We start from the raw sequence: 18,507 nt of genomic DNA, 5'->3' as shown, positions 1-18,507 counted from the left end.
CTCTTTTCACCACCTTCATTACCGCCCAGCTCACTTTCACACACAAACGAGATACTCAGAAAGATAAACAACCCCTAAAAATAACATATGGACAAACAGAGACGTACACACATACAGACGAACGAACAAACACACATACACGACCAAACCGAAAAATACACCAAAGAAATAAAAAATGAAACTCCTTAAAAGAAGAAAAAAAAACATTCTGATGGATAAAGAGAAACAGAAAATTAGAAAGCTTTTAACTTTTCGCATTTTCTCTGGACAGTAATTACAGTATTCTTTTTGTTTACTTTACGTGCCTCGTGTGTGTGTGTGTGTGTGTGTGTGTGTGTGTGTGTGTGTGTGTGTGTGTGTGTGTGTGTGTGTGTGTGTCAGAAAGGGTTAAGAAATCAGTGGTGGTGTGTCTGTTGTAAAGATGCAATCTCTCTCTCTCTCTCTCTCTCTCTCTCTCTCTCTCTCTCTCTCTCTCTCTCTCTCTCTCTCTCTCTCTCTCTCTCTCTCTCTCTCTCTCTCTCTCTCTCTCTCTCTCTCTCTCTCTCTCTCTCTCTCTCTCTCTCTCTCTTTCCCCCCCCTGCCCCCTTGCTTGTGATGAGTTATGGCGTGTCCTAAATGAGTTAATGGTCCGCTTAATGACACACGCTTGCCCTGTAACCGCTAATTGTAACCTTGACGGGCATTCCTGGTGCTTAGTGGCGCAGTTGAGTTTATCGTTACCTGAATTAATGACTCGGTGCACAGAGCCACAAGTCCGGAGATGCCTTGATAGTCACGCGCCGGACACCTGTTGTATGCATGCGCGGCGAGATTTACCTGACTCGCTTATTATGGCGGTCACGTTTTACCTGCGAGGTTTTATGAGTTGTCACCTTTGTTTTAGTTATGAAGCACAGTGGTGTGAATGTTTCTCTGTGTTTATGGTGACGTTGGTTTAGTACAGATGCGTGGAGATTGTATGTACAGTTTACGGGTGTTGTTTTATGTGGTCATTTTTTTGCTGTTTGTTATTCAGTCGTATTTTTGGTATGTGGTGACGTTGGTTTAGGTGCAGACACGTAGGAATTTGATATACGGTTTAACTCTATGGTCTTAAGATTCCTATGATATTGCTATTAGTCGTCAAGTCGTTTTTGTGTATATAATGACGTTGGCTTAGCTCCAGACACGTATAAAAGCTCATACATATTATTTCATGTGTTTGTACGTGTTTGATATGTATACTCTTGTTAGAATATAAAGCAGAACAAAACAAAATAAATAGATAATGACAAACTTTAAAGGCATATGAATCATTGCCAGGTACTACGTATATACACAGCGAATGTTATATCGCCTAAGTTACTCTCGTTATATATTCCACGGCATTTTTTTTCCTTATTGCTCTGTATTAATGTTGCTCGCAGTGCTCATGTTTCAAGTGAGTTATAAGCGTGTTTATATTTGCATAGGTATGTGTATTTGTGTTTGTTTGTGTTTGTGTGTGTGTTTGGGTTTGGATTAATGTGTTTATGTATGTGTGTGTGTGTGTGTGTGTGTGTGTGTGTGTGTGTGTGTAATGATTATCCGCACACGAATTTGACATCTTAACAATAATTCATCCTCAAGGTCAGCTCACCCTTCTCTGCCACTACTCTCCTCCTCCCTTTCGATATTATAACACTGCTCACCTTTCCTCCTCTTCCCTCTACTCCTCCCGCTCCCTTTCCTTGCTTCCCATACCCTTTACCCTCACCCTTCTTCACACGCCTCTACCTCTTCTATCATATCCGTCACTCACAGTCCCCGCCTCTTCACTGTCTTACTCGAATCTCAACTATTTCCTTCACTAACTCCTCATTCTCTTATTTTTTTATCATCTCTTACATCAATACCTCATTTTATTCCTTCTCCTATCAAATACTTTACTCACAGTCTCCGCCTCTTCACTGTCTTAATCAAATTTCAACTATTTCCTTCACTAACTCATTCTGTCATTTCTTTATCATTTCTTACATCCATTCCTCATTTTAATCCCTAACCTTTCTCTCCTTATTCAAACTCACGCTCTCGCCTTTTTTTGCATTTCTCTCACCTCTTTCCTCTACTCTCCGGCACCGAAACCCACCATTGTAGTCTTCTCCTCTCCTTCCACACTCTTTTTACACTCTTTTAGCTTTTTCCACGGTCTTTTTTTTACCGGCAAAGTCCCGTCATCCACTCTACCGTACCCCACCCCATACTTGCCTTCCCTGCATCTCCCCTCCTCATCCTTCGCCTCCTCTCTTCTCCTCATCTTTCTCCTCTCCTCCTCCCCTCCTCCGTCTTTCCCCCTTCTCCCCTCCGCATCCTCCGCGTTCTCTCTCCTCATCATCTTTCGCTTCTCCTCCCCTCCTCCTCCTCCTCCTTGTCCTCACGCCCTCTCTCACACTCTCGTCGCCTGGTCCCGTTACGACCGTCGCCTGCTTCTCACGATCTCCATTCAGCGAGATAATGACTTGGGTTATGATAAAGCGCTGTCATTATAACCGGTGATATTATTGTCATTATTCTCATTTGTTTTCTTATTCTTATTTCTGTTTTTATTCTACTGATTTATTCCTATTGATAGTGTTGATTTATTAGTATTGTGAAATTACTACAACTGGTACCTACTTCTTTTACAACAATTTTTTCTGCTATCACAAACACTACTACTACTGCTATTACTTCTACTACTACTACTACTACTACTAATAATAATAATAATAATAATACTTTTACATTACTCTCACGGTTAATGTGTTTCTGCTTAAGGTGGCAAGAGTTAATGAAGGTTACCTGTCCGTTTTCTCCCTCTTTTTCTCGGCTCTTGATGAAGCTGCCGAGCGATGCGACGAGGCGATTCATTGCCTAAAATATTATGTCCCGGCAAGACGATGGCTTGAACAACAGACCAACGCAGTCTCTCTCTCTCTCTCTCTCTCTCTCTCTCTCTCTCTCTCTCTCTCTCTCTCTCTCTCTCTCTCTCTCTCTCTCTCTCTCTCTCTCTCTCTCTCTCTCTCTCTCTCTCTCTCTCTCTCTCTCTCTCTCTCTCTCTCTCTCTCTCTCTCTCTCTCTCTCTCTCTCTCTCTCTCTCTCTTTCTCTAACGATATCTATCCAAGCCGCTGCGGCGTTCATAAATTCACTTACTGAGTCATGAATACTATAATCGTGTCTGCCTTATATAATTAAAACATTTATTATGGTTCAACATGCCCCGGCCGCCTTTATAATCCTTCTCACGTCGTAAAATATGGCCCCACTTACCTTAATAATAATACGTGAGGTGGGGAGGGGGGGGGGGGGGGCGGCGGGGTCAAACTTGCTCCAGGAACACTATGGCCTCCTCGCAGGTTTCGTTTTGGCCAGGTGTGTGTGAGGGGGGGGTAGGGGGAGGGGGGAGGGGTTTAATTAGATGGGTGAGTTCAGGTGTGTTGGTATAGATGTGTTCTCGTACTATCGTTTTTTTATGAGTTTTTGAGTAATTGATGGTGTGAATTTGTGCGTTTGTGTGTGTGTGTGTGTGTGTGTGTGTGTGTGTGTGTGTGTGTGTGTGTGTGTGTGTCAGGGAGAAGGTGTTTTGATGGTGGTTGTGGTGATACTGGTGTTGGTTAGGATGGTGTTAGTAGTAGTGGTGTGAGTGGTGGTGATGGTGGTGGTAATGGTATGGTGGTAATGGTGATGGTAGTGTTGGTGGTGGTGTGGTGTGTGTGTGCGTGTGTGTGTTTGTGTGTGTGTGTGTGCATGTGCGTGCGAAAATTACAAAATAGGAGTTTAATCTACGATGCATGGGAGACACCGAGACAAATAGACTTCGATATAAAATAATACTGCGCGGGGAGGGGGTCAGCAGGAGAAAAAAAGAAGACGATCAGTACGCGTCTCTTCAGCCTTTCGTTCAGATAAATAACAATAGACTGCTCTGAAAAAAAGTGATTGTTTGAGGGGCCTTTGAAAATCACTCCACCACCACCACTACCAATACAATCAACAATAGTAACACTTTCAACACCACCACCACCACAAGAACGTAAATAAAAACAATAACAACAGCATCACAATTTCCTTCAATATTCTAGCAAAGTACCTCAAAAATTTATCCCTCTTCGTCTTCATCTCCTCCTGCTCCTCCTCCTACCCCTCCTGCTCCTCCTCCTACCCCTCCTGCTCCTCCTCCTCCCCCTCCTGCTCCTCCTCCTTCTCCTCTTTTTCCTCCTCCTCCCTTCATAGGCCAAAGGCAAGGTCGAAGAGTCTCTGGTTTTTCTTTTCTCTCCATCTTCCTCTTTTTCCCTCGCTCCCTTCACCTCATCTTGTTTCCCTCTATTTCCTCTCCTCTGCAACTTTTTTTTTCCTTTTAGCTCATTGGATGTAGTGAGATGAGTGGAAAGGACTGTGCAAGGTTATTTTACAGTTATATTAATATTTTCCTAATGGTATCCTTGTTATCCTTGTTATATTTATTACTATTATCATTATTATCAGTTTCGTGGTTCTCCATATTATTATTAGCATTATTTCATAACAACTACTACTACTACTACTACTACTACTACTACTACCACCACCACCACCACCACCACAACTACAACCAACACCACCACCACCAACAACAACAACAGCAACTCCATTCAGTAACTTCAACACATTCCTTCGGTCCTTCCATAAAAGCGTCACGTATATCCTTCAGAATATCGAACTCCTTTTCCCTTTTTTTCTTTTTGTCCTTCAACACTAATGACGGGTTACCACTTTTTCCCGCCTTCAATCACCCTCAATTTTCCTTTTTTTGTGCTCTCAGTGAGTCGGTTTTTCTGTAGCAAGGAGGGGAAGGAAGGAGGAGGGGAAGGAGTGGAGGGGAAGGAGGGAAGGATCGAGGGCAGGGGGGATTGGGGGCGGCCAGCGTGTCAAGGATGGTAAGGTTGGAGTCCTCAGGTAATTCCCTTCCTCGTAACTTTTCCCTCCTTCAGCATTACCCCAAACCACGAGTCCTTTGCTGGCTTAATGTTCCTTATATGGTCTTCTCCCTCCCTCCTTCTCCTCCTCCTCTTCCCCGCCACCTGCTTGTTGCTGCTCCTGCTTCGCCTAAGAGTCACGCACTATTTCTTCTTCCTCTTCTTCTTCTTCTCCTTTCTCTATTTTTGTTCGTCCTTGTCCCCCCCACTCTTCCTTGTCTCCCTCGTTCTTCTCCTCACCTCTTCCTCTTACAACCCCTTGCATCTTTTTACCTTCCTCAAACTCCTAACCCACCTTTTGTTTTCACCTCTCTCTCTTCTTTTTCTCTTCGTCTTCCTTTTCCATTCATTCTTCGGTTTCTTTCTCCTCCTTCTCCATCTCTTCTTCATCCTCTTAGACTCGCAGCTTCTTCCCTTCCTCTTTTTCATCCGATCTTCTAAGCAGTATTCTGTCTGCTCTACTCTTTTTTTTTTTTATCCGCTTTCCAACTTATTCCTTATCTTCTCATCTTTCTACGACTACTTCTTCACTTTGTCTCTTTCTTTTTCCTTCCTTCTTTTCCTTATTCAATCATTCTGTTAATTTTTCTTGTTTTTCTACTCCACTTCCACATTTCTTTACACTCGTTTCTTTTTTCTTCTTTATGTCTTCCTCTCTTTTACCACCTCCTCTTCTTTATCCTTTACCCTGTCCTGCTTCCAATTCTCCCTCTCTTCCTCCATTTCCTCATTCTCATCTACATCTTTTACTACTTCTATCTTTTCTTCTTCTAGGCATTATTCCTTTTTCCCATTTATCGATCCTCCTCCTCCTCCTCCGCCTATTCCTCCTCCAAAGCCAATACAATGCTTGGGTTCATATCGAGGAACTTCGAATACAAGACGCCGGGAGTTATGTTATCCTTGTATAATTCGCTGGTAAGGCCCCACCTGTAATACGCCGTGCAATTCTGGTCTCCTAATTACAGGAAAGACATTGAATTACTTGAGAGAGTACAGCGCCGCGCCACGAAGATGATACCATCACTGAGGACGAAACCCTATGAAGAACGACTCGAGCGACTCAACCTCTTCACGTCGGAAAAGAGACGACTGCGGGGAGACATGATACAAGTCTTTAAGTACCTGAACAAGCTCAGCAACGTTGGTCACTCCAAACTCTTCACACTACAAACTAACCTGAGAACAAGAAACAACGGAAAAACAATTAAAGCAAAGCGATGCAATACCGACATCGGCAGGAGTTATTTCTCGAATAGAGTTGTTCGCCACTGGAACAGCCTTCCTGCAGAAGTGGTTAGCGCAGAGACCATCAACTCCTTCAAGAAACGCATTGATCGCCACTTTGCTGCAACGGGTGTGAACTGAACGTTCCCAAGAGTAGGTACACAAGTGCTTTAATCATTCCCTGCAAGCCACTCCTGTGGCAAACGGATTGATTAAATCACTGAACGCAGGCAGCCTAGTAATGAGCCAACAGGCTTTCTGCTGCCTGATAGTTCATGTTTCCATGTTTCCATGTTTCCTTTGACTTTATTCGTGTCCTCCTCCACCGAAGCTTCCACCTCCTCTTTCACCCATTTTTCCTTCCCTTCATTATTTTCTATGTCTGTTCTTTCGATTTTTTTTTTTTATCTTTCTTATCTACATTTACTGCTGTGTCGTACTTATCCACATCCTTCCTCTTCCTTCTACGTTATCTTTTCCGTCTCAGCTAGTACTCAGCTCTTCCACCTCCTCTTCCACCCACTCCTCCTCCCCCTCCTCTTCCTCCTCCTCCTCCTCCTCAGAACAAGTTTTCACGAGCGGGAATAAACTTGTATTATATATTTGCTCCTCCTCTCCCCCTCCTCCTTCCTCCTTACAGCATCACTCTCGTCAGCGCAGAGTCCATTTATTTACCTGGGCTCTTGGGATACCTGGCGCAGCTGTAAATTGCTTTTATTTGGCTCACCTTGGCCGGGGCTAATTAATGTCCCTTTCACTGATACGCCAATGGAATACCCGCACTGAGGTTGATGGGGCAATTAAAGAGAGAGAACAGAAATTAATCTTAGAGGAAGTAAGTGTAGTAAGAGGTAGAAGGGAGGTTGAAGGAAGAAGAGGAGGAGGAGGAGGAGGAGGAGGAGGAGGAGGAGGAGGAGGAGGAGGAGGAGGAGGAGGAGATGAAGGGGAAGTAGAGGAGGAATATAACTTCTTTTGGTGAGGATGAGGAAGAGAAGAAAGTATAAAAGAGGACAAATGCAGGTAGGAAAAAGAGGAGGAAAAGGAGAAGGAGGAGGAGGAGGAGAAGATAGAGGAGTAAAGAGAACGAGGAAAATGCTGGACAGAAAATATAAAAGGGGAAAAGATGAGACTAAGAGAGAGAGAGAGAGAGAGAGAGAGAGAGAGAGAGAGAGAGAGAGAGAGAGAGTCAAAGAATAATACCCGATGTCTCTCTTTAAAGAAAATGGAGTGTGGAAAAAGGAAGCAGAGTAAATATAGGCAAAGAAAATGGAGCTTGTAAAAACACGGCTCAAAGGAAAACACGATAGATGACGCAGGGGGTGGCGATGCATCTGTGTGTGTGTGTGTGTGTGTGTGTGTGTGTGTGTGTGTGTGTGTGTGTGTGTTATCCCAGCAGTTATCACCATTTCCTTTAGTTCGTCTTTAAAATTCTTCACGTTCTTTTTTTTAATTACTTCTCTTTTGTTTTTGTTTTCTTTCCATTCCGCCGAAGGGAGAAAAAGAAGGAAAAGGAAGATGGCTAACCTCCCCCTCACCTCTTTGTCACCCTATCACCCCCCACCTCCATCACCCCACCATCACCCTCACTCCCCCTACCACCACCTTCACCACCCTCCCCATGACCCCCCCACCCTCACCATATACGGGAGGGACTGCAATAAATCTACGCAGAAGTACAATGCTTGGTTTTAAAGAGTGTGTCAACAGGAGACGCCCGCATTCATTGCCCTCTTTTGTGCTTGGAAGAGAAATAACTCCTTTTACAGGCCAAGGGTGGAGAGAGAGAGAGAGAGTTGATTAGCAGGGATGAGATCACAAAGTAAGTTATTAAGACTTGAATGGTAGTTAAGAAATCACCTGTCCGCTCTCTCTCTCTCTCTCTCTCTCGTCTTATCTCCCCTTGGTATATGTAGAAAAAAAGGAAAATAAAGAAAAACAAAAATTAAGACACCTCCACCACCGCCGTTGCCACATTTTCCGCACTTCAAATAAGGCGAAATAGTAAAGCCTTCTTCTTCTTCTTCTTCTTCCCTGCGCCGCTTGAGGACCAAATAATGCGCAAGACACTCCATTAATCCGCCGCCGATGGACTTCAAGTGTTGAGCAAAACTTTCTCTCCAGACCTTGGATTACTCGGGAGATTTTTTTTTCCTTCTTTCATTTTCTCCTGCAATTTTCTTTTTTTGGGTGTGTGTGTGTGTGTGTGTGTGTGTGTGTGTGTGTGTGTGTGTGTGTGTGTGTGTGTGTGTGTGTGTGTGTGTGTGTGTGTGTGTGTGTGTGTGTGAAGAGTGATGATATTAATGAAGGCTGTCGAATAGAAAGAAGAAATGAAGGAGGAGGAGGAGGAGGAAGAGGAGGAGGAACGATGGAAATATAAATAATAATAAGATGAAGAACAAGAACAAGAACAGGAAAGAACAAAACGAAGAGAGGAGTAGGAGGAAGAGGAGGAGGAGGAGAAGGAGAAGGAGGTGGAGGAGGAGGAGGAGGAGGCATTAGGAAGACATAGCAAAGGAGAAGAATGAAGAGGAAGAGGAGGACTAATAACAATCTGTAATAGTGCTACATTTATATTCATATTATTCTGTATCACTTTACCTTAAACTTGTAATTTTGATAGGCAATAATTTCCTTCTTGAGAATTGAGTGTTGCGATTCTTCTTGTTCTCTTACTCTCCGTTTCTCTTTTTTTTTCTTTCCTTGTATCTTCCTTTTCTGATTTTCTCTTTTTTCCATCCACATTCTCCCCTTCCTTCTTTTATCTCTCTAACCTCATTTTATTTCTCTTTATCATCATTTTTATGCCTTCTATGCTACCCTACCCTCCTTTCCCATACCATTCCCTCCCTTTTTCTCTTTTCCCCTCCGTCTCTCTCCCTCATTTCATCTTTCCTTTCCCTTCTCCCTCTCGTTTCTGTCTATTTCTTTCTACCTTATAATACCCCACTCATCCTTTTCCACCTCCTACCTTTACTCTGTCTTTTTTTACCCTCTTCCTCCTTCAACACCTCTTTTCCTGCCTTCCTTTCTCCCTCTCCTTCCTCCTCTCACCTCTCTTATCTCTGCCTCTTTTCTCTCTTCTTTCCCTATCTTCTTTCCTTCCTTCTTTTATCTCCGCTCTTCCTCCATCTCTCATTCCTTTCCTTCTTCAGTAAGTCATCTCTGGACGTGACTTAAATGACCACCAAAAAATCTTCCTAGCTGGGGGCACTCCGGTCAGCTCCCTCCCCCCCCCTCTCTCTCTCTCTCTCTCGCTCTCTCGCTCTCTCGCTCTCCGCCACTACACGCACAACCTGTTCAGATTTTAGCGTCCAATTACAATCCATCTCGAACAGGTAAGGCAGGCAGTCTCGTACCTTACCTGCGAGCACCTGCAATTAACTCCCTTACCTGTCAGGTGTATATGCCGACGAGAGAAAATTGTTCAGTTTTAATTTTCGCCTCCCCGCTTGCTTGCCTGGCTCGCTCATACCTATTTTGTGCATACGCGGTTAATTCTCCTTTATTGTTGCGTGTTCTCCTTTAGTTTCCTTTTGTGGGGTCGCTTTTAAAGGTCTGACTGGGATGCCACGCTGAACCTCCTCCCTCGCTCCCGTGTTTGACCCCTCGGAGGAATTACTGTATATTGAGAAAGCATGTGTTTTTTGTGTGTGTGTTTATAATCTTCATTTCTTTAATTTAACTTTCTTAGCGTTGTCTCTCCCTGAAGCTTGCAAGAGAATACATATCATGAGTGTTAAGGAGTTGGTGGCAAAACAATACCAGCGAAGAATCGGTCGTTGAGGTCGATTATGGACGTATTTTGACAAGGGATAACTAGGATTATTACTTTTTTCAATCTTCATTTCTCAAATTTAACTCCCTTGACGTTGCCTCTCCCGGGGGCGTACAAAGGAACATATGAGCGTTAAGCATTGAAGGCAGGAGAGTGCTAGACACGAACCAGCCACTGAAGTCGATGCTACAAGCGTGGGGACATTGGACTATCACCTTTAGGGACGTTTAGTGCGCCAGGACAGACCACGCCTCTCGCCCAAGTCGGCATTGTCAGACGCTAACGCTCCTCACCTCAACTATTTCAAGAGGCCTAAATTGAGATCAGGAGGGTTCTAATGAGTGATTCTTCAGGTTCATGGTACAGAGGAAGAGTTAAACTACCTCCAGGGTCAGAAAACTACTCCTGGAAATGCCCAAAACTCCTGTGAATGTCTTGTTAAATACGTGTGGTTGGGCGCCGAAATGTTGCAGAATCCGCCCCCCAGTCACCAGGCGGGAGATGAAGCGCCGGCCATAAGTCACCAGGACAAGGCGCCACACAGCTTACTGAGGCTCACCGGCCGCCATTATAATTTTCGGGGCCTGTACTTACGTTACCTGGTCCACTTTTAATTAGGCTCACCGGCCAGGTAGCCAGGAGTGAAAATTAGGAGGGTGGAGGTACAAGCCGGTAGTCTGTAGCCTCACCTCCACGCACACACACACACACACACACACACACACACACACACACACACACACACACTAATAAGGAATGCTAATAGAGATGGAGCAAGGAAGTATAAATTAGCATCAGATTCCCTTCGGCGGATCCTCATTTGATTCTTGTACGCATTCGGTGGTCATAGTAAAGACTAACTTGTAAACCCTCCCTACCACCCCAGCACACCCCCTACACCCCGCCGACGTCCTCCCTAACACCCCCTTACACACTCCCAACATCCCCCCACACTCCACATCCCGTACACAATCTGACATCTCTCCCTTCACTCCCTACACCCCTTACAGCCTCTCTGACACTCCCTACACAAGAGCAAAGGAAGAAACGAAGAGTCCCGGCCCCCGACCCTCCGCCAGGCGCGATAAAGGCGTAAGAATGGCCGCGTAAATCAAACTTAACGAGGGAAATGGCGGCGGCAGTGACACCCTCAGAATGAATTAGAGGTGCAGTTAAGAGCGACCCGGTTAGGCTGTGAGCTTGATTGGCGTAACAGTATCCTCTCTCTCTCTCTCTCTCTCTCTCTCTCTCTCTCTCTCTCTCTCTCTCTCTCTCTCTCTCTCTCTCTCTCTCTCTCTCTCTCTCTCTCTCTCTCTCTCTCTCTCTCTCTCTCTCTCTCTCTCTCTCTCTCTCTCTCTCTCTCTCTCTCTCTCTCTCTCTCTCTCTCTCTCTCTCTCTCTCTCTCTCTCTCTCTCTCTCGCCTATGCACACCTGACTAGCAACACCTGGCGCGCATGTTTACCTGTTATAACTTCTCTGAAAATGCTATGAAACCCTCGGCCATAAGCATTCGCCTCTCGCTTTCCCCCACTTCTCTCTCTCTTCCTCTCCCTCTCTCTTTCATACCAGACTAGAAACACCTGGCTCCTACGCACGTTTACCTGTTATAACCTTGCTGGAAACACTATGAAAGCCTTAAGCCGTAAACAACATCACAAGAAAGAGAGGCCCGATAGCCGAGATCTCGAGGCAGACAAGGCAGATAAGGCGAAGAGCGGAACAAAAGACTCCGAAACACAGACGTATACGTAACCAACTTGGGGCCGCGCAAGATAAGCCGCGGAATCCATTATTATTATTACCGATAGAAGAAACTTGTTCGATTATGAAGACGATAGGCCAGCGTAGGAACAAAGGAATGCCTCAACCAACCCCCGCACCGCCTCGCCTCGTCTTGCAGAGAATAAACGAAAAGGAGCAAGGTTTAGGAATATATGAGGAGTTGTGTGTGTGTGTGGGGAGAGAGAGAGAGGGAGAGGTAGAGGGAGAGAGAGGGAGAGGGAGAGAGAGATGAGGGAAAGGAATAATGAAAGAAAGAAGGAAAGAAAAAAAAAAAAGAGATGTGGAAGAAGTTATGAATCAAAGGATGAGATAAGATGCAGGATAACGAAGCACTAAAGCAGAAGAAAAGACAATTAGACGAAAATATAACAGAAAGAAAGAAAAAAAGACCAAGAAAGAGAGAGGGAGGGAGGGAGACTAAACCTTATCATACGCCCACGCGGAATGAAACGAAGCTTAATCTCCTTTCCCCTTCCTCCTCCTCCTCCTCCTCCTTCTCCCCTTCCCCTCCATCTCTCTTCCTTCCTCGCCTTCTCCCCCGCTCTCCCTCCCTCCTCCAGACAGACAGAACGCCAGTCAGGAGATAAAGGTTTAATGGTCGTGTCTTATCTTTCATGGAATTCGTATCAGAAGCCTCGTAAGAATGTACAACAGACTGACTGCACAATTAAGCACATGTAAACCAGCCCACCTTTTCTCCCCCATGGAAACAGAAACGCGAGAGAGAGGATGGGGGGGGGGAGAGAGAGAGAGAGAGAGAGAGAGAGAGAGAGAGAGAGAGAGAGAGAGAGAGAGGGAGAGAGGGAGAGGTGGTGGAGGGAGATAAGAGGGAAAAGAAAGAAGAAATGGATGTCGAAAATAACTAGATCGAATATTGAGAGAGAGAGAGAGAGAGAGAGTGGGGAGGGGGCTAATACACGTAACTCACAAGCACAGCAGACTCTGGCCTTGAACGAACATATATAATTATTTTCGTTTAATTCATCTGCTTTGGCGCCGTAGCAACATGCAGGAGGTAGGCGAACAAGCAGGCGGGCAGGCAAGCAGGCGGACGTGCAGGCGAACTTGAAGGAGGGAGTGGTCGTGGCAGGCTGGGGGTGGTTACTGGGAGGCTGTGAAGGGCGGGCAGGACAGGCAGGAGAGGAGGAGGTAGGCTGGGAAGAAGGACGTAGTTGAAGAAGGATATAGGCCCGGTTAAGGTTGGACGCAGGTAAGGAGGCCGGAGGAGCAGCAAGGTGAGACAGAGGCCAGGTGAGAACGAGAGGTGAGGATGGAGATTGGCAGGTGTATTACGGAAGGCAGGTAAAGTAGAGAGGTTTTAAAGAGATATAATATGGTATAGGGATAGTGGGACGGAGGAGCAGCAAGGTGAGACAGAGGGCAGGTGAGAACGATAGATGTAGATGGAGATTTTTTTTTTTACAACAAAGGAGACAGCTCAAGGGCACACACAAAAAAAGAAAACAATAATAAAAAAAAGCCCGCTACTCGCTGCTCCCAAAAAAGAATCGAAAGAGGTGGCCAAAAGAAAGGTCAATTTCGGGAGGAGAGGTGTCCTGATACCCTCCTTTTGAGAGTTCAAGTCATAGGCAGGAGGAAATACAGATGAAGGAAGATTGTTCGAGAGTTTACCAGCGTGAGGGATGAAAGAGTGAAGATGCTGGTTAACTCTTGCATAAGGGGTTTGGACAGTATAGGGATGAGCATGATTAGAAAGTCGTGTGCAGCGGGGCCGCGGGAGGGGGGGAGGCATGCAGTTAGCAAGTTCAGAAGAGCAGTCAGCGTGGAAATATCGATAGAAGATAGAAAGAGAGGCAACATCGCGGCGGAATTTAAGAGGAAGAAGACTATCAGTAGGAGGAGGAGAGCTCATGAGACGAAGAGCCTTAGACTCCTCTCTGTCCAGAAGAGTTGTGTGAGTGGAGCCCCCCCACACGTGAGATGCATACTCCATACGAGGGCAGACAAGGCCCCTGTATATGGATAGCAACTGCGTGGGAGAGAAGAACTGGCGGAGACGATAGAGAGCGCCCAACCTCGAGGAAGCTGATTTCGCGAGAGAGGAGATATAAAGTTTCCAGTTAAATTGAAGATTGGCAGATGTAGAAGGTAGTGAAGAAGGCGGGCAAAGCAGAGAGGTTTTAAAGATAAATAATATGGTATAGAGAAGGTGGTACGCAGGTAGGGAGGCCAGAGGAGCAGCAAGGTGAGGGAGAGAGAGAGGACAGTAAAGACGAAAGCTGTAGATGGAGATTGGCAGCTTGGGCAGAGGTAAAAGGTATTGAGGAAGGCGGGCAAAGCAAAGTAGAGATGTTTTAAAGAGAAATAATATGGTATAGGGATTTTTTTAAGCAAAGGGACCTAGATGAAGAATGTAAGAGGGTTGTAATGAAAGGTGGGTAAAATTTCTTTCAGTTTCGGTGTTAGGTCTTATGAGAGAGTAAGAGTGAGAGTGAGAGAAGGGGGAAGACAGGTAGGCGTGATAAAGACTGACAGAGAGGCAGACCACTATACCTACCTTGCTTTTTAACACAGAAACACACTCAATCACCTTGCTCTTAACCACAAAATTAAAGATCAAGGAACGAAGAATAAATTACATGATAAGAATTAAAAAAAAATACTTATGGTCTAAATAGCTCAAGATAAAAATAAATATAGCCTGGCATGTCCAGTTAAACTCAGGCAGGCATAGGAGGAGAGAGAGAGAGGGACTTTTGAGAGAGAGAGAGAGAGAGAGAGAGAGAGAGAGAGAGAGAGAGAGAGAGAGAGAGAGAGAGAGAGAGAGAGAGAGAGAGAGAGAGAGAGAGAGAGAGAGAGAGAGAGAGAAGGTTTTATAAAGTACTTCCTACACTCGACTTTCCCGTTTTCGTTGGTTCAGCGGATATGCCTGACATCGTTATCATGGAAACCGTTGCCCATGTGACTTCCTCTCGCATTTGTTAACAGTGTTCTGTGTGTATATATGACCATTAAGTACTTTTAACTATTCATAATATACCAAAACCACATGAGAAATATTAAGAAAAATACTCTAAGATTATATGACATGAAATACCGGATCCTGTGATCATGAGGGCTGGCTTGGGATGAGAAGAAGGCTTGTGATTGGCTGGAGGCTGACGTGATCTGTGACGTCATTGCGGCAGCTCCGTGAAGCCCCGGAGCGTGGACACAGCGGCGGGCGGGAGCGGGAGAACGTGTCAGCCGTTAGTGACCTATTTTATCTAATTTTTTTGAGTGTCGTTTGACGTGCGCGATCCCCGTTCTCATTTTCGTGAAGATCAAGGCGTCGGCGTGGCGAGGAGGTGACCAAGTTACAGGTGAGCCCAAGGATGACTAAAATACAGGTGGATAAGGTGTGAGGTGGTGGTGGGGGGGATACTGCTAGGTGGTTGGTGATGGACGGCGCGGTGGAGCAATATACATGTAGTCAAATCATAGTGGCGAAATTGTTTTGGTGTTGCCTCCCGCGGGTCCTTTCCTCCCCGCCGCTTTGCCACAGTCCCAACACCTATCTCTTCTTCTCACATGTTGCCTATGGATCTCGGCAATCTGGTTTGACTATGGCAATGTTCACCTATGAGTACCACACGCTATGTATATATGTTCGTTGTTGGCTTATTATCGTATGTTTTCTGCTATAGTTTCCTTTTCATTTTGGGTGTATTTACCTTTTACCTCGGAATAACCATAGTTGTTGTATTTTTTAAAGTATTTGCCATTCACGGATTCTTTATTTGGTCGTTGCCTAACATGGCGGGCTCACTCTTCAGCAGCCACCACCACCACCACCACCACCTCCCCAGTTTGTTCTATAGAGAGCTTATTCTTCTTGTTCTTGCTGTTACCTTACTATCTTACAGGGTTTAGGTGTCATTTGTGGGTTTGCTTGAAACGGGTGAAGGAGACATAAGATAAAGGAGGCATGGAGAATTATAGTTAACATTAATTATTTCTCAAAGGTTCTTGATGATTTGTGTCCTTGTTTATTACCGGTGAAATGTTTATATTGGCGCTTGTTTCCTGTACTTATCATAGAGGGGAGGGAAGATATGTTAGGGCGGAAGGGAACTTTAGGCTTAGGAAACTCCCATTGACCGCCATGTGCAACGAGGAGAGATGAAGTTAGAGCATTTGCCGAGGCAGGATGAAGTACACTAAGATCAGGGAGGGGAAGAGAGTTGTTTATTGCCTTTGTCGTGCAGTCGACTAGTAATGGCTGAAGATGATGAAGATGATAATGAGACCACACAGTTCGTAGGGCCAAACTAGGTGGTCCCCTCTTGACCCAAAGTAAATAAAGTCATGTGAACGAGAGAGAGAGAATGCATGATAGCTTAAGTAAGATATATCGTGAAAGTAAGTTAGTATATCATAATTATGTAGCGGTAACAGACACTATATATTAAAACGAGAGATAAATAGAAAGATAGATACATAGAAAATTAAAAAAAGAAAACAACCGCCAGAGTATAGCATAATAGAGAAAGAAAGATAAACAGAAAGGTAGAGGAAGAAAAGAACCGCCGGAGTGTACCACCATAACAATATATACAAAAACGATAAATATAAGAGATACAAAGAAAAAAGGTGAAAGAAAACATAACCGCTAGATGAACCGACGTACACCAAAATAGATTGAAGAATAGAAAGATAAACAAAAATAAATACAAAAAAGAAAAAAACTGGAAATAAAACACACGCCAGAGGGAGCGACGCAACCAAAATAGATTAAAAAGAAAAGAAAGATATAAAAAAAGCTCAATACAAGAAAAAAAAAAGGAAGAAATAAAACACAGTCGCTAGAGGGAACCACAAAAAAAGGAAGATTAAAGAAGAGAAAGGCAAATAAAAATATAAAACACAAGGAAGAAAAAAAAGGTATATAAATCAAACACAGACGCCAGAGGGAGTGAGACAAATAAAAAAAAGACATATAAAAAAGAAAAAAAGGGAAGAAAACAAAACATATCCGCCAGAGGGAGCAACATAACCAAGCTAACAAACGAGGCAGGAAGTGGAGCGCACCGCCGGACAAATGGACCTCTTCCCGCGCTTAACGACTTGCTTTAGTTTTCCCGCAGTCAGCGTTTATTCACCTGCTCGACGCGGCTCATTTACCCGTAATTAATGGCCCAATCAGCGTAATTACCTGCGTGATGTAACGATTTCGCTGCCTCGTATCCCGCCCGTACTCGCCGGCGCAAGTCTGTGCACTCTAAACTGTTCGCTATTAGGTGATCTGTTGCGCCCTCTGCCGTTTTCTTTCCTAATTCCCCGACGTGTTATCTCCCTCTGTGGATTTGTGTTTCTCCCTCACGCCGAAGAAAGTGGATGCAGCGAATGGTAAATAGCAGGAATAGATTTTGCAACCTCTCTCTTTCTCTCTCGCGCCGCCTCGACTATGAGAGAGAGAGAGAGAGAGAGAGAGAGAGAGAGTTGAGGAATATAGTGTCCATTGTGTGGTAAAGTGAAAAAAAATATCTGCCGAACGAACGCTTGTCTGTCTTAATACTACACGAGAGAGATATATGGCTGGCGAGAGAGAGAGAGAGAGAGAGAGAGAGAGAGAGAGAGAGAGAGAGAGAGAGAGAGAGAGAGTAAAAGTGATGGCATAAATAATAATAATAATAATAATAATAATAATAATAATAATAATAATAATAATAATAATAATAATAATAATAATAACAATAGTATAAAGCCAATATCACCAGATCATTATCACCTCCCCTCCCGTCATTAACACTAATCATAAGCTCCCGTCGAACCCACAATGGCCACGAACATACCAAACAATACTACGCCTGACGCCCCTCCCTCGACCACGCGTCTCTCCCTCCCTCCTCTCCTTCCCTCCCCTCCCTCCTTCCCTTCACCCCTTGCTGCGTGGCGTGGAGGCTTGTATAAGAATTTCCCCGCGTTGGACATAAATTCGGTTTGCGGTGAATACGGTTAGGCGTGCTGGGTTGGGACGAGGAGGAGGAGGCGGAGGAGGAGGGGGGAGGGAGTGGAGGGAGGGGGGTATATGCAGGTAGTCTGGGAAGGTAAGCCGGTACAGCAAGCACAAACAAAAGAGGAACCAGTCGCTTGCCCTGCCACCCTAAGGAACACCCAACAACAGCGGTCTCCTTCCATCTTCCCCTTGTACTTCCCCTTCTCTTTCCTTCTCCCCCTTCTCTCCCCTCTCCCCTACTCTCGAATGTCCTTCTCCTCCATCCCTTCCTCCCCCCTCTCCCCCTCCTCTTTATTAACTCGTCTTTCCTCCTCCTCCTTTTATTATATTTTTCCTCTTTATCGTTTTCTCTCTCTTCCTTCCTCCTTCGCCACATTCCTTTTCTTTCTTTCATTTTTTCACCTTGTTTTCTTCTTTTCTTTCTTCTGTCTTCTTTCTCGTTTCCATTTCTTCCTTGCCCTTATGCAGTACTCTTTAAAGTTCTTCCACTTTTATTTTATTTTTCTTCTTTGTTTTCCTTCTCCTTGCCTTCTACATTCTTTCCTTTCCTTGCACAGCTCTCCTCCACTCTTTCCTCTTCTTTTTTTTCTCTTTTCAGTCTTTCCTTCTTCCTACACAGCCATCTCTCCCTCCCTACTATTCTCTTTCCTCTCTATTTCCTCCTTTATCCTCTTTGATCCTCCTCCTCCGTCTCCAACTCTTCTTCCTTTTCTTTTTTCGTTTTCTTCCTTCCTCATTCATCCTCATACTCCTACATTCGATTTTCCTCCTTTTAATCCACCTTCTCTTACCTTCCTTTTCCTCGTTTAAT

The sequence above is a fragment of the Eriocheir sinensis genome, chromosome 28 (assembly GCF_024679095.1).
Source record: "Eriocheir sinensis breed Jianghai 21 chromosome 28, ASM2467909v1, whole genome shotgun sequence".
Lineage (NCBI taxonomy): Eukaryota > Metazoa > Arthropoda > Malacostraca > Decapoda > Varunidae > Eriocheir > Eriocheir sinensis.
The sequence above is the reverse complement of the archived record's forward strand: the minus strand, read 5'-3'. Positions refer to the sequence as shown.